The sequence below is a fragment of the Zootoca vivipara genome, chromosome 7 (genome assembly GCF_963506605.1).
Source record: "Zootoca vivipara chromosome 7, rZooViv1.1, whole genome shotgun sequence".
In the NCBI taxonomy this organism is placed as follows: domain Eukaryota; kingdom Metazoa; phylum Chordata; class Lepidosauria; order Squamata; family Lacertidae; genus Zootoca; species Zootoca vivipara.
Window position 1 is genome coordinate 55,304,756 of NC_083282.1, and position 12,770 is coordinate 55,317,525.

The window sequence follows — 12,770 nt, forward strand, 5'->3', positions numbered from 1 at the left end:
CAGCAATTCAACCCAAGCTCATAAGCAAGCAGAGTTGATCTGTCATTTGTTTGCTAATAAACAAGCTTTGTTAGTAGGACTGATGCCAAAGTTCAGTCTCTTTTTAGTTATGAAACTGTAACAAATTAAATGGGAATCCGTCAGTCACTGGTCTGAGAATTCCTAAACATACCATAAACAGGAGATGGCGACAAGGTATAACTTTCCACTCTCAGAAAAAATGGTTTCTCACATTTAAGGAATGTGGTGCTTACAATGACTTTTAAAGTTTAATGCTTAAGAAAGTTTTTCATTCAGAAGAACTCCGTTTCCATGTTGGCACGAACTTAAAGGTCAGGCTTCTCGTTCTCCTTTCCCCAAGTGTGTCACTTGGAAGCTCCAATTTCTGGGCAGATTAACAGGAAAAACTTGGCATGCAGGAGAACATGCTGTTAGTAAAGGGCAGGGCAAACCTATTCTCTAATTATGCTGGGGAGGGAAGCGATAACGCTGGCACTGTGCTGGTGGAAAGTCCACCTTGTCCTGTGCATGTTGCCAGAACAGGAGCGGAAGGGGAAAACACACAATCAGAAAATAAATAATCATAGGATTGCAGAGTTGCTCGCTGCATCCATGGAAACAAAGCTTGCTAGTGGCAACCAATCTGGGACAATCTAGCCACAGTGATGGGGACACACACACCCAGTAATACTTCTGCATCATCATAAAACCATGCTAGAGAGCTGCAGGAACACTGTTCAGCCAGGCCCTGGGTATTCCTGTTGACAGGGGTTCAAATCTCCTTAAAGGGGACGAAGGAAGAAAAGCAGGAGTGGGGAGAGCCTAGTACAGGCACCCCCAAACTGCGGCCCTCCAGATGTTTTGGCCTACAACTCCCATGATCCCTAGCTAACAGGACCAGTGGTTGGGGAAGATGGGAATTGTAGTCCAAAACATCTGGAGGGTCGAAGTTTGGGGGTGCCTGGCCTAGTACACAACTCATGTAGCTTCCGTGGCAAGATGTCTGCAGAAAATACAGTTGTCCCTCCTGGGGTAAGTATTTGTGACCCACCTGGGGGAGTTGATAGGAAGCCTACCAGTTAGAATATTAGAGACAAATGCTCCTGCTCATCTTTTGCATACCTTACCCCACCCTTCAGTTTTATTTCTAAAGGCTTGAGTGAGGGAGCTTTTCAAACTTTGGGTTTTCCACGAGCCTGCTGATACCTCCCTCTTTTGTGCAGTTTGTGTTACAGAAGTATCCACTCTTGGATAATGAGTTCACTGTTAGGATATAGGATTATTTATTGAGTGACTTGTTTTATTTCATATAGTGGTTGCCAGCCTTTTTAGGCCAGAGGACACATTTAGAATTTTGAGAAAGTGCTGTAGAAGCCAGTCACAAAATTGTTGCTGTGGGGAGCTGGGCGGCAAGTCACAAAAAGGCTGCCATAGCTGAAAGCACAGGAAAAGAGACAGGGCCTCACAATGGCATGGGCATCTCATCACCCACCACATCAGCCATCATCGTGCTCCCTCGCAAATAGAAGCTCTTTGTACCTCTTCTCTCTTCAAAAATGGATGGGAGGGTGGATGTCCAGTCCAATTACATGTGGGCATGTTTAAGGAAGTGTGTTTGATTAATACAGGAGAGGGTGAGCCAGTGTAAACTGGAACTGAACAGGAAGATCATGCATTACAGATTCTCAAGGAGATACATACTGAGACATTTTGTGAGTGCCATAGGAGGAACTGGTGGACATGCTGGTGCCTGCAGGCACCATGCTGGTGAGTCTTGATTATTGTTTCCAGCCAGCACCCCCATCGTCTTCCTTTTTGCTGCACAAGCCAGTTGTTCTTGCTGCCATCTTCACACTTATACGTGCCACAGAATTTCTCTGAAGCATTTGTCATACTTGATGATAATGATGGCAGATGTGCTGAGTGGACCCGGGAGCTGCATTGCCACCAAATGTTCTCTTCAGATTGCAAGGCAACATTTAAATGAGAGAATCTATGCATAGCAATGATTTTGATTCTTTTTTTACTCTTGTATGTTGAAATACTTGGCTCTTCCAAGAAAACCATTTCAGTTTTTGGCCTCTCCCTTTCTTCAGGTGCCTTGAAAAGCATATGAAACACTCAGGGTTGCTGGGCAAAACATGAGAGGGCCATCGTTGGTTGATCTGCTGGGCCTTCTCTGAATCATTTTTCACCATCAGAGAGAAGATGCAGAGATCAGTGGGCCTGAAATCCATCCAGTAAACTTATCCCTGTATTTATATGTTGTGGCAAGATATATTAGTTCAACACTACAGTCGTTTGATCCCACAGGAGAGAAAAGCCACTTGTGCCTACTTCGTTAAGCTAATGCCAATCGCTTGAGCCAATTAACAGTAATTAAACTGGTTGGGTGGGATTCAAAAACCTGATGGGGTGGGATGGGATGTGTTGAAAACCCTTTCTGTGTTACCAGGATGCAAATAAATAGTGAGAAAATATTCACTTCCCCAAAGTCAGAGACTTTGAAGAAAACAACCTGCCATTTGGCAGTGAGGAAGATTACTGGTAACTGTTTTATGATGCTAAGTAAGGAATGATATTAGGAGAAAATGGAATAGACAAGGGATGCTGGTATGCATTTCTTTTCCCAGAAGTCTGTGTATCGTGTAAATGACGTTGAAATTGAGCCTTGGTAAAGGAAACTCTGGGAGAGGAGTGGTATGCATAAACTGAAAGACCAGAGGGTTTTTTTTTGTTTGTTTGTTTAAAATAGACTTTATTAAATTCCAAATAAAAATACAATAATATAAACACCTTCACGTACACACTCAAAAAAGGAAAAACATAAAAGGAAAAAAATTAACTAAAAAGAATCAACAGTCAAGTATATACATTCAGATAATCATTCATATCCTTAATCAAAATAATCGAGACAATTTAAATGTCTTTCAAATACATATTCTTCAACTTCAACTTATCCCCCTACTCCTCCTCCTCCTCTCCTGTCCGACTTCCCCTCATCTCACTCCCAGGTTTATCAGAGACTATATTCCAGTACTGCTTCCCCTCAAGTCTATAAATCTATGTCCTATGATTCCTGAAAGTATTCATACTATACAAGAAAAAAATATATAAGACAATTCACCGTCATTCAAAATTGATAACATAGATTAAATCAAATCAAAACAGATCTATACGAGACCTTTAGAAATAGACCCAGGATTTTATTGTGGGGCACTGTGCTTTCATGTATTCTCCGAATTTTTCCCAATTATGCTGAAATTTCTTATTGGAATGCCCTCTGATTGAATTGGTCAAATTATCTAGGTCCAAATATCCAAATAATTTCTCTTGCCAGTCTGAAATTTTGGGTACTTCTTTACTCTTCCAATGTGCTGCAATTAGAGTTCTTGCCGCTGCCACAGCATACAAGAACAATGTCCCATCTTGTTTTATAACTGAGTTGTCCACTATCCCCAGTAGAAAAGACTCTGGGTTTTTCTTTATGAAAGACCAGAGTTTATGCTCTACTTTCTTAATGTTCAGAAGCATCTGAGTGAGTAGCTCTTTCTTACCACAACTTTGGATCAGGAGCCCACCTTTAAATCACAAATGTTAAAACACACACATGATTTTGAGAGAGATCTGCTAAGTCACCAACCTGAATCTTTGACAAGACTGTTTCACAATTTTTAAAGAATGAAGCACCACAAACATCCATGTATTAAGCATTCACGTAAACAAACAGTCTAGTGTGTGTATGTCCCCGCCCCATGAGCTCAGCGATTCATTCTGTTCAAGCTACTATTTTAATATATTTGAGGAGTGAGTGTAAACAGTGGCACTCTCAAGCAAGATGGGAGGGATGGAGATTGTGGAACAGCACATGTCTATATCAAAAGACAATTGTTTTAATGTCCCAAACAGTATATGCTTGAAGTTGGTTTCAACATCAGATGAGCATAGTAGGGATGGAAGAGAAATTGGTTTGGGCTCTATTTCAAACTGAACCAACCTAATTCACCAGTCCTGGATGCAGATCAGAATGCAGATAGATCACATATCTTTTCAAATTTTGCAAAGCAGCTTTGGTTCAAGAAGTGCTCACAAGAATGTGCATTTTATTTGTGTGGGGATGTATATTTTAGGGAAGTAGCTCTAAATGAAAAAGTGTTGTATCATCGTCATCAAACCTTTTATTGGCATCACATACAAACATCCATGACAAATCAATATAGAATTACCACCTCCCCAGTGGCACAAAACATTTGCCAAAAGAAAAGAGGCAAAGCAGTCTATCGTCACATCTCTAGGTCTCCAGGGAGATCAGACGTCTGCAATGTGTTTCGACGACAAAAAACAAAATCAAGATATTTAGCCACTAACTTGGTGAGCTTCTGATCATTCCCCAGTAATAGAAAATGTATGACCCCCATCTCTGGTTTCCATTTGGGGATGCAGAGTTGATCTAGGAATTGATGGCAGAGATCAGCATATCGTTTACATTTAAGAACCATACGTGTAAGAGTTTCCACCAGGTGGTCTTCACATGGGCAAATTCTTTTTCCTCCCACCATGCCCGAGAACCTTCCCCAAAGGAGGTTTGATGGATTTTAATTAAACTTGGCCAGCGAAAATGCCCTTCTTTCTTAAGGGTTAAGCAAAAATTCAAGATAATTGTGGTTAATTTCATGTGCCCAAGAAAGTTGAAAGTAAAGAGGGGAACATCTTTTCTCTGCTGTTTCTGTTAGTTCCTGGCGTTCAATATCCCACAACCTAGTTTTTATTATAGCCTTGGCAGATGGTAGGGACATCGATCGCAAAAGTTCCACTGACAGCCCGAGTTGCTGTACCTTTATATTAAACTGTTGTAGCCCTGGGGAAAGAAAGGGGTCTAACAAAACTTCACTGAGGAGAGGGTCTTTATCTGTTGTAAGGCAAATGTTTAACCAGCATAGAAGAAATCTCGCCCAGGCGATAGTCTCTACCTTGTGTTGACCTTCCTATAGACACAAGGCTGCATAAGGTACACAGCCCCGGGACAGCAAAAATCTTAAAAAGGAAAGCTGCCTGGACTCATTTACCAGCTGGGTAAACCCTAGCAGCCAGACTGGAATCCCATAGAGCAATTGAGCTATAATTTTGGCGTTGAAGACCTTAAGGGCAGAGGGGATGTGCAAATTACCTCTTGTTATGAAGAAACGCATTATGGCCTGCATAGACATCTTACTGGCATTCACCGCCGTTGCACGGTGCGAGGACCAAAGAAGCCTATGATGGAATGTAATTCCCAGATAGTTGAATTCGAATACCTGCTAGATTGGTTTTCCACCAAATACCCAGTTATAGCTCTTGCGTGAATTCCCCAAAACCATCATTTTGCTTTTATCAAAGTTCATGCCCAATTTCATTCTGGACAGATAGTCAATACAGGAATTTAACAATCGTTTTAAGCCAATTCTTGTCTGTGAAAGCAAAACCATATCATCTGCGTATAGGAGGATGGGGATGCTTGATGCATTGAGTTTGGGGCTATGGGCACCCATCTGTTTTAGTGAAGAAGTGAGGTCGTTAAGAAAAAGGTTAAAAAGAAAGGGAGCGAGTACACAACCTTGCTTTACTCCTCGGTTTATAATGACAGGATCTGTCATTTCATGCCCTGGTGTTGTTCTTATACGACAGTTGTTCTTTGTATAAAGCTTTTTGATCAAGTAAAGTAATCTAGGTTCTAGGCCCATTGTCTCCAATTTGGTCCATAACAGCCCCCTGCCAACAGTGTCAAAAGCAGCCTTGATATCTAGGAAGGCCACATAAATAAACTATTTGCCTGCTCTGGACCTATGATGCTATTCTCATCAAGCCAAGTACTGTAGTTAGTTTATTTAACAGATGTTTAGCGTACAATCTCCTGATGTTTGACAATAGACTTATTGGTAAATAGTTGGATGGCAGCTTTTTGTCACCCCTTTTAAAGATTGGGATAATTATATATTGCTGCCATGAGTTAGGCATAATTCCAGATCTATCTATCACAGTGAATAGTTCCGCTAGTATCGGAGCCCACCACTGACTTGGCTTTGATCAATTCAGATGGAGTAGCATCAGGGCCGGCAGCCTTTCCTGCTTTCATCTGGTCAATTAAACTTATAACTTCAGTAATGGAGACAGGGGGCCACTCATCCGCATAAGTAAAAACGGCATGATCCTAACTATCAGGTGGAATACAGTCATCGAAGAAAACCGCTTATGAGTCTGTGTTGGTTTTTGTATATTGAAGGAGGGGGAAAGTTTGGTTGGCTATGGGTTAAGCCAAAGTGGCCTTCACAATATGTTGAATCATGATGCTCCGTTTTCTTGTTTGATGTATTAGCATATTGCCTCTGGGAGTGAGGGGGCACGCCATCACAGTGATACCTCACAGTTTAGAAGGTGTTTGAACCAATAGGATGGACAAATGGGCCTGCTTACTAGAAGATCAGAGATTATTTTAGTGTTTCTGCCCCATGTGACATCTGAAGGCAGTCCTGAGAAGAAAAGCAGAGGGAACTGGAATGGGCATTAGGCTGCTAGGCAGCCTTGTGCTCTTAAAATAACCAGGTAGATGATACAGTTCTTTTAGCTTTCTCACCACTTCTGACTGTCTCCCTGAGTTTTCGCTTAATTGTTTCATTTCCCCCACACCCACGTTTGCGCTTTGCAATGTTATCTAAAGGTTGCACGTCAGATAGCTGAAGGATAGAATGTCAGATTCAGTGCTCCTTTAGTCTGTCACAGCTGTTTGAAGGGCCTGGGGTTTTTAAAGAAATGTCAAGGCATTTTTGCAGCACATGGAAACCAGATGTGCTTTGGGAAAATGGACATCGGGAAGAGGAGGGCAACTTAAACGTGTATTTAATCTTCCTGTTCAAAAGGATGCACAGTGCTGGGTGGCACTGAGACATGGCTATCATCTAGAGAACTTTAATAACCATATTGAACTTGGCTAGGATTCTATAGGACCTCTGGACTAGACTAAAATACTTTGCTTTTTCCTGAAATAAGTATGGCTTCCTGGAGTCAATGACCAGACATTTGTAACCATATTGCCATGCAATCATAGCAGTGACTTTACTCTTTTGCGAAAAGACTTCTTTGTTTTTAAGTATAGATTATTATTCATACAAACTATTTTGCGTTTCTCAACAATTGTTGGAAGAACAGTATCACTTGAAGTATGACAACTGTATTTTTCACTGTTAATGCTGTAAATTTACTAGATCTGCTGCTTGGGAAACTTCTGACACTGAAATCTGAGGAGAGACAGATTTCACAGAAATAGTTATACCTAAGGGGTCTTCACAAAGCTGGTCATGCAAGACTGAAAGTCTTTAATTTCAAACTCCCATATATTGGCAAGGCCTCATCTCTGCTTTGGAACTGAGATATAGCTAAACTTTGAAAGTCTAAATTGACATAAGAAACAGATGTTATTGCCCAAGACTCAAAAAATGAGTATGTTGTTTGTTTTGTTTTCTTCTTTCCCAGAATTTGTATATTTTCTTGGATAAGACATCATTTCTGACTCAGAATAATTTAGGTATGTTTAGGACAGGCTTCCTCAAACCTGGCCCTCCATATGTTTTTGGCCTACAACTCCCATGATCCCTAGCTAGCAGGACCAGTGGATGATGGGAATTGTAGTCTCAAAACATCTGGAGGGCCGAGTTTGAGGAAGCCTAGTTTAGGACAACCCACTATCTCACAGTAAAACTTGCTTCCTGTCACGGTCCGGTTGGCGGGCGGTTGAAGCCCTGGCTGAGGACGTCAGGACCAGAGGCAAGATGGTGGTGTAGAAGCAGGAACAGGTGCAGTGTTGAGGGTCCAGCAGCAGGCAGTCGCAGGGTCAAGGAGCAAGGCAGAGGCGAAGGTCTGGGAGTCAAGGAGCAAGGCGTCGGCAAGGCAGAGGTCCAAGGGTCGAGGATCAAGGCGTTGGCAAAGGCAAGGGTCCAAGGAGCAAGAGGCCAGATGCAACCAGGCAGGGATAGCGTTGCTGTGGCCAAGAGCTGAAGGGAAATGCTGAGCTTTTATCCCTCCCAGCTCCTCCCACCAGGTGCAGTGAGGTAGTGGCCTCACCTAAGTGACCACTCCTTGCCTCTCCAGCACAAGCTGAGGTCTTCACCTGAGTGGCCACTCCTTGCTTCTCCAGCACAAGCTGAGGCAGGCCCCAGTCCTGCAAAGCACTACAGGCCCCAGACTCCTGCCCATACTCCTGACAGTACTCCCCCCCATAGGGAAACGGGGTTCCACCCCCGGTCATGGCCCAGGCTTATCTGGGAACTTCCGATGGAAGGCCCGAACCTTGGCGGGCGCGTGCACGAAGTCAGCTGGTTCCCAAGATCGCTCCTCCGGTCCGTAGCCCATGCAGTCAATTAGTTATTGAAGCTTCCCACGGAGCCACCTCAAGTCCAGGAGCTGGGCAACCTCGAACTCCTCATGGACATCAACCTGGACCAGTGGTGGTGGTGGGGTAATGTGGCCCAGAAAATGGTCCGTGTGGCAAGGTTTCAGCAGGGATGCAAGGAACACGGGGTGGATCTTCAGGGAGAGGGGAAAGCTCTAGCTTGTAGGTGACCGGATTTATCTGCTGCGGGATGGGGAATGCTCCCTTAGTCGAGGGATGTCCGGTGCGGTGACATTCCAGGGACAGCCGAACCTTACCTCCAACCTGGAACGCAGGCCTCTGCTGCCGCCGTCGATCTGCTTGCGCCTTATAGTCCGCCTTGGCCCTCTCTAGGTGCCGTGTCAGATCAGCTTGTGTCTCCGGAATGTGGGAGCCATGATCATTGGCGGAAGGCACGAGGGACGCCGCTGGTGTGCAGGGGTGGTTGTGTAAGTCCATAGAAGGGGTTGACCACAGCCTGTGGGGGGTAGTGGCTGGAGGAGCCTCACGCTCCCCCCTGAATTTATCTGGCACTGAGACAGGGAGAGTCCATTGGGCTGGGGCCGCAGCAGGGGCTGCTCGAAGTGTTCACACCTCCCCCTGGAGCGTAGCTACCTGCATGCGGAGGTGCTGCAGCACAGTGGCGAGGTCCATAGGCTGGGTTCTGTCCATCTCGCACCCTGGCCGGGACATGGGTGGGCCACAGCGGTTGAAGCCCTGGCTGGGGACGTCAGGACCAGAGGCAAGGTGGAGGTGTAGAAGCAGGAGCAGGTGCAGGGCTGAGGGTCCAGTAGCAGGCAGTCGCCGGGTCAAGGAGCAAGGCAGAGGCGAAGGTCTGGGAGTCAAGGATCAAGGCGTCGGCAAGGCAAAGGTCGAAGGGTTGAGGATCAAGGCGTCAGCAAGGCAAGGGTCCAAGGAGCAAGAGGCCAGAGGCAACCAGGCAGGGATAGCGTTGCTGTGGCAAAGAGCTGAAGGGAAATGCTGAGCTTTTATCCCTCCCAGCTCCTGCCACCAGGTGCAGTGAGATATCAAGTGGCCTCACCTGAGTGACCACGCCTTGCTCCTCCAGCACAAGCTGAGGTCTTCACCTGAGTGGCCACTCCTTGCTTCTCCAGCACAAGCTGAGGCAGGCCCCAATCCTGCAAAGCACTACAGGCCCCAGAGCCTGACTCCTGCCCATACTCCTGACACTTCCAGTGCAGTCTGTGGGACTTGCATCCTGAAAACATATTGAGATTAGAGTTGGCGACCTTGTATTTTCTCACTTCCATCTTTAGCTGAGGGGTGTAAGCGTATTCTACCCTCGCTTGAGATAATGGAGTGTGCCTCTGAGGGTGAAGTCAAACCCCCAGAGAATCATAGCTCCTGCCATGGGTGCAGAGACCAGAGATTTGTAACTGCTGCCTCCTGTGTTGTTTTTGCTACATTGGCAGTACCAAAGTGATCTCTCCAGGGCACAGATCTGGAGGTCCTTGGATGCCCAGACCCTTCTCTCGGCCTCGCTGATGTGGTCCAAAGGAACAGAGCAATACATTTGACGTCAGCTTGACTGAAGGAGCTGTAAAAAGTGCCATCCAACTGTCTTAGGAACTCCAGTCTGAGTTTTTGTAGCGTTTACTCATTAGCCTTTTCTTCTCCTGAAGATGTGCAGCAAGGCAGCGGGTACATACATTTCCTTGGGATTTACTCCTGAAGCCTTTCTCATGAATAAGAACAGCTGCAAGGCAGTGGTTTAGGATCAAAGTTTTCCTTCTAGATGGGAATACCTTCCCAGGTTGATGAACCCCATTTGCCCCTCACTTCCCTTGACAGCATATGCAGTAACCACGTTCTTGACCATTGGACCAACTATTGGTCTCATCTGCTCAATCTGCTGGAGCCTACCTTCACATGCAGAGACACCCCTAACTCACTGAGGGTCTGAGACCCATCGGCTCCCTTTACCTGGTTTAGCCAGCCAGTTGAACCTGTTCCTAGGATGTGGCTGCTGTTGCCTGCTGACAACTTCTTGGATGCCACAGGTGAGAGCTGAGTGCAGGGTGGGGATCAAAGGAGCACAATATATCCCACACCAGAGGTACTACCCTTCCCCTAACACTCCACATGGGTATTTTATGTGCATTTCAGTTTTGTGTATTGGTAGAACATGGAAATCAGTTTTGAAAAGAATGGCTTAAGTGTTTAACAATGTTTAACCGTATGTGTCCAGACCTTTACTTCTTCCGTTGTTTTTTTAAAGAAAACTGTGCTATATACTGAGCTAAAATATGTGAATTTTGTCAGCTTTTATTGGATAGCAAAAAAAGAGTGATCTGAGATCCTGCCTGTAGTTAATTATTCAGACACAGAATGAGAAAATATGAGGACTCCAAAGAATTCAATCCTTTAATGATTTTAGAAACAAAATGTTGCTGTGTATATATGTGAAACCAAATCTACCTAAAGGAGACATTTGCATTGTGTAGTCACAGGTTAAATGCTTTGCTGCTGTATGGAATTGCTTCCCTCACAGATGTCAAATGAAGTGACTAGCATGTATAAATTAATAATTATTAAAGTTGACAGCTAATAGTTCACACAGGCAGTGACAATGAATCCCCTCATAGAAGTGGAAATGAGAATTTGCATTACTTGGGACTATTATATTATTATTATTATTATTATTATTATTATTATTATTATTATTATTATTATTATTATTATTCTCTCTAGAGCTGCAGAGTGAGAAAAAAGTTCACACTCAGACCGGAAGGGTCTTAGGCAGGAGGCTTCTTGCTATACTGTAGATACAGGGTGGCCCCTATAAGTTGGTCCCTTCTTACCTTTGTTTTATTAAATAGCCATAATATAACTGATCCTCACAATAAAGCTATGCGGGTTCATTACTACTGGGCATTTTGCATGATTTAGATAACGGGTTGCCAACACTTTTAGGCCCCTAGGCACATCTGCATTTTTGAGTGAGTACTGTCATTGCTACCCCTTTCATCACTTATCTCTTCCCCCCACCCCAACCCTGAGCACATACATGCACACTTCCCTTTTCGAAGGGATCTGTGTAAAAGTCAAATCTAGTAGAAGTAACAGGTAGGTAGCCGTGTTGGTCTGAGTCGAAGCAAAGCTTTCGTGTGCATGCATCTGAAGAAGTGTGCATGCACACGAAAGCTCATACCAAAATATAAACTTAGTTGGTCTTTAAGGTGCTACTGAAGGAATTTTTTTATTTTGCTAGTAGAAGTAATTTGACCATTGAAGCACATACAGCTGAAAGACAAAGTAGGAAAGGGTGTCATTCTTCCAACTTCCTCTTTCTGTTCTATGCACTCTTTCAAGGGAGAACAAAGTAACCATCCACCACCTCATGACCAAAAGGGAAATGAGAAATGAGGGAGCTCAGAGGTTTTGTGACCACCAAGAAAAGACCTTAAGGGCCAACCATCTCTTCTTGGGCAAGGTTCTTGAGCAGGTGGTTGAGGACCAAACCCAGGTGCTTTTTGGAGGAAACTGATTTTCTGGATGCTTTTCCATTTGGGTTTAGGCCCAGTTTTTGCAAAGAAACTGCTTTGGTTGCCCTGTATTCTGTCAGGAGAAAGACAGGAGAAATTTGTCTTTTGTTAATTTTCCTTGACTTCTCAACGGCTTTTGATACCGTTGACCATGGTATCATTCTGGAGTGGTTGTCCGAGTCAGGTGGCACTGCTTTGCGGTGGTCCCAGTCCTACTTGGATGGTCATTTCTAGTGGTGATGCTCGGGGACTGCTCTTCAGCACTTTGGAGCCTTCAATGTGGGGTTCCTCAGAATTTGATTTTATCCTGCATGCATGCTGTTTAACGTATACATGAAATCACTGAGTGGGATTAGCCAGGGATTTGGAATACGTTGCAGGCAATACTTCTTCTTTACATCTGCAGGCATGGCAGTGATTGTGGTGGATTGTTGTCTTGTTTCAGTAATGGACAGAATGAGAGTTTGTTTGTTATCCGTTTACAAGCTGGGTATTCAGTTTTGTTATTTCTTTCTTGTTCTATAGACTGTTCAGTATTAACCCGGGACTAAGAAAAGAGTATTCAAACACCCGGAACCACAGTATTAAGGTAAGACATTCTACTTTATTAAGATAATTCTGAGAATTCCCCCTCTCTACGAGGCCTGTGGTGTGTTAGAAACATTAGACAAGCCATCTCCAGAGAGCATAGCCAATAATAAGGGATGGTGGGAGTTGTAATCCAACAATATCTAAAAGCTACCAGGTTGGAGAAGGTGGCATTGGACCTAGAGGACACCTCCTGCTTTTTAAAGTTTAACCTCTGCATCATAACTTTTGTTTGTTCATCCCTGATGCCAACTTATGTTAGCTCACATGTTTGG

General features: G+C 44.2%; 1 protein-coding gene across 6 annotated transcripts in view; it reads left to right on the plus strand.

Annotated features, from left to right (window-relative positions):
• Positions 1–12,770, plus strand: part of NFASC (neurofascin) — a 197,675-nt gene that overhangs the window by 44,120 nt on the left and 140,785 nt on the right. For all 6 annotated transcript variants that reach the window (XM_060277089.1, XM_035122043.2, XM_035122048.2 and 3 more), the window contains exon 2: positions 12,433–12,496. The gene's annotated coding sequence lies outside the window, so the exon portion shown is untranslated. The remainder of the gene's footprint in view (positions 1–12,432; positions 12,497–12,770) is intronic.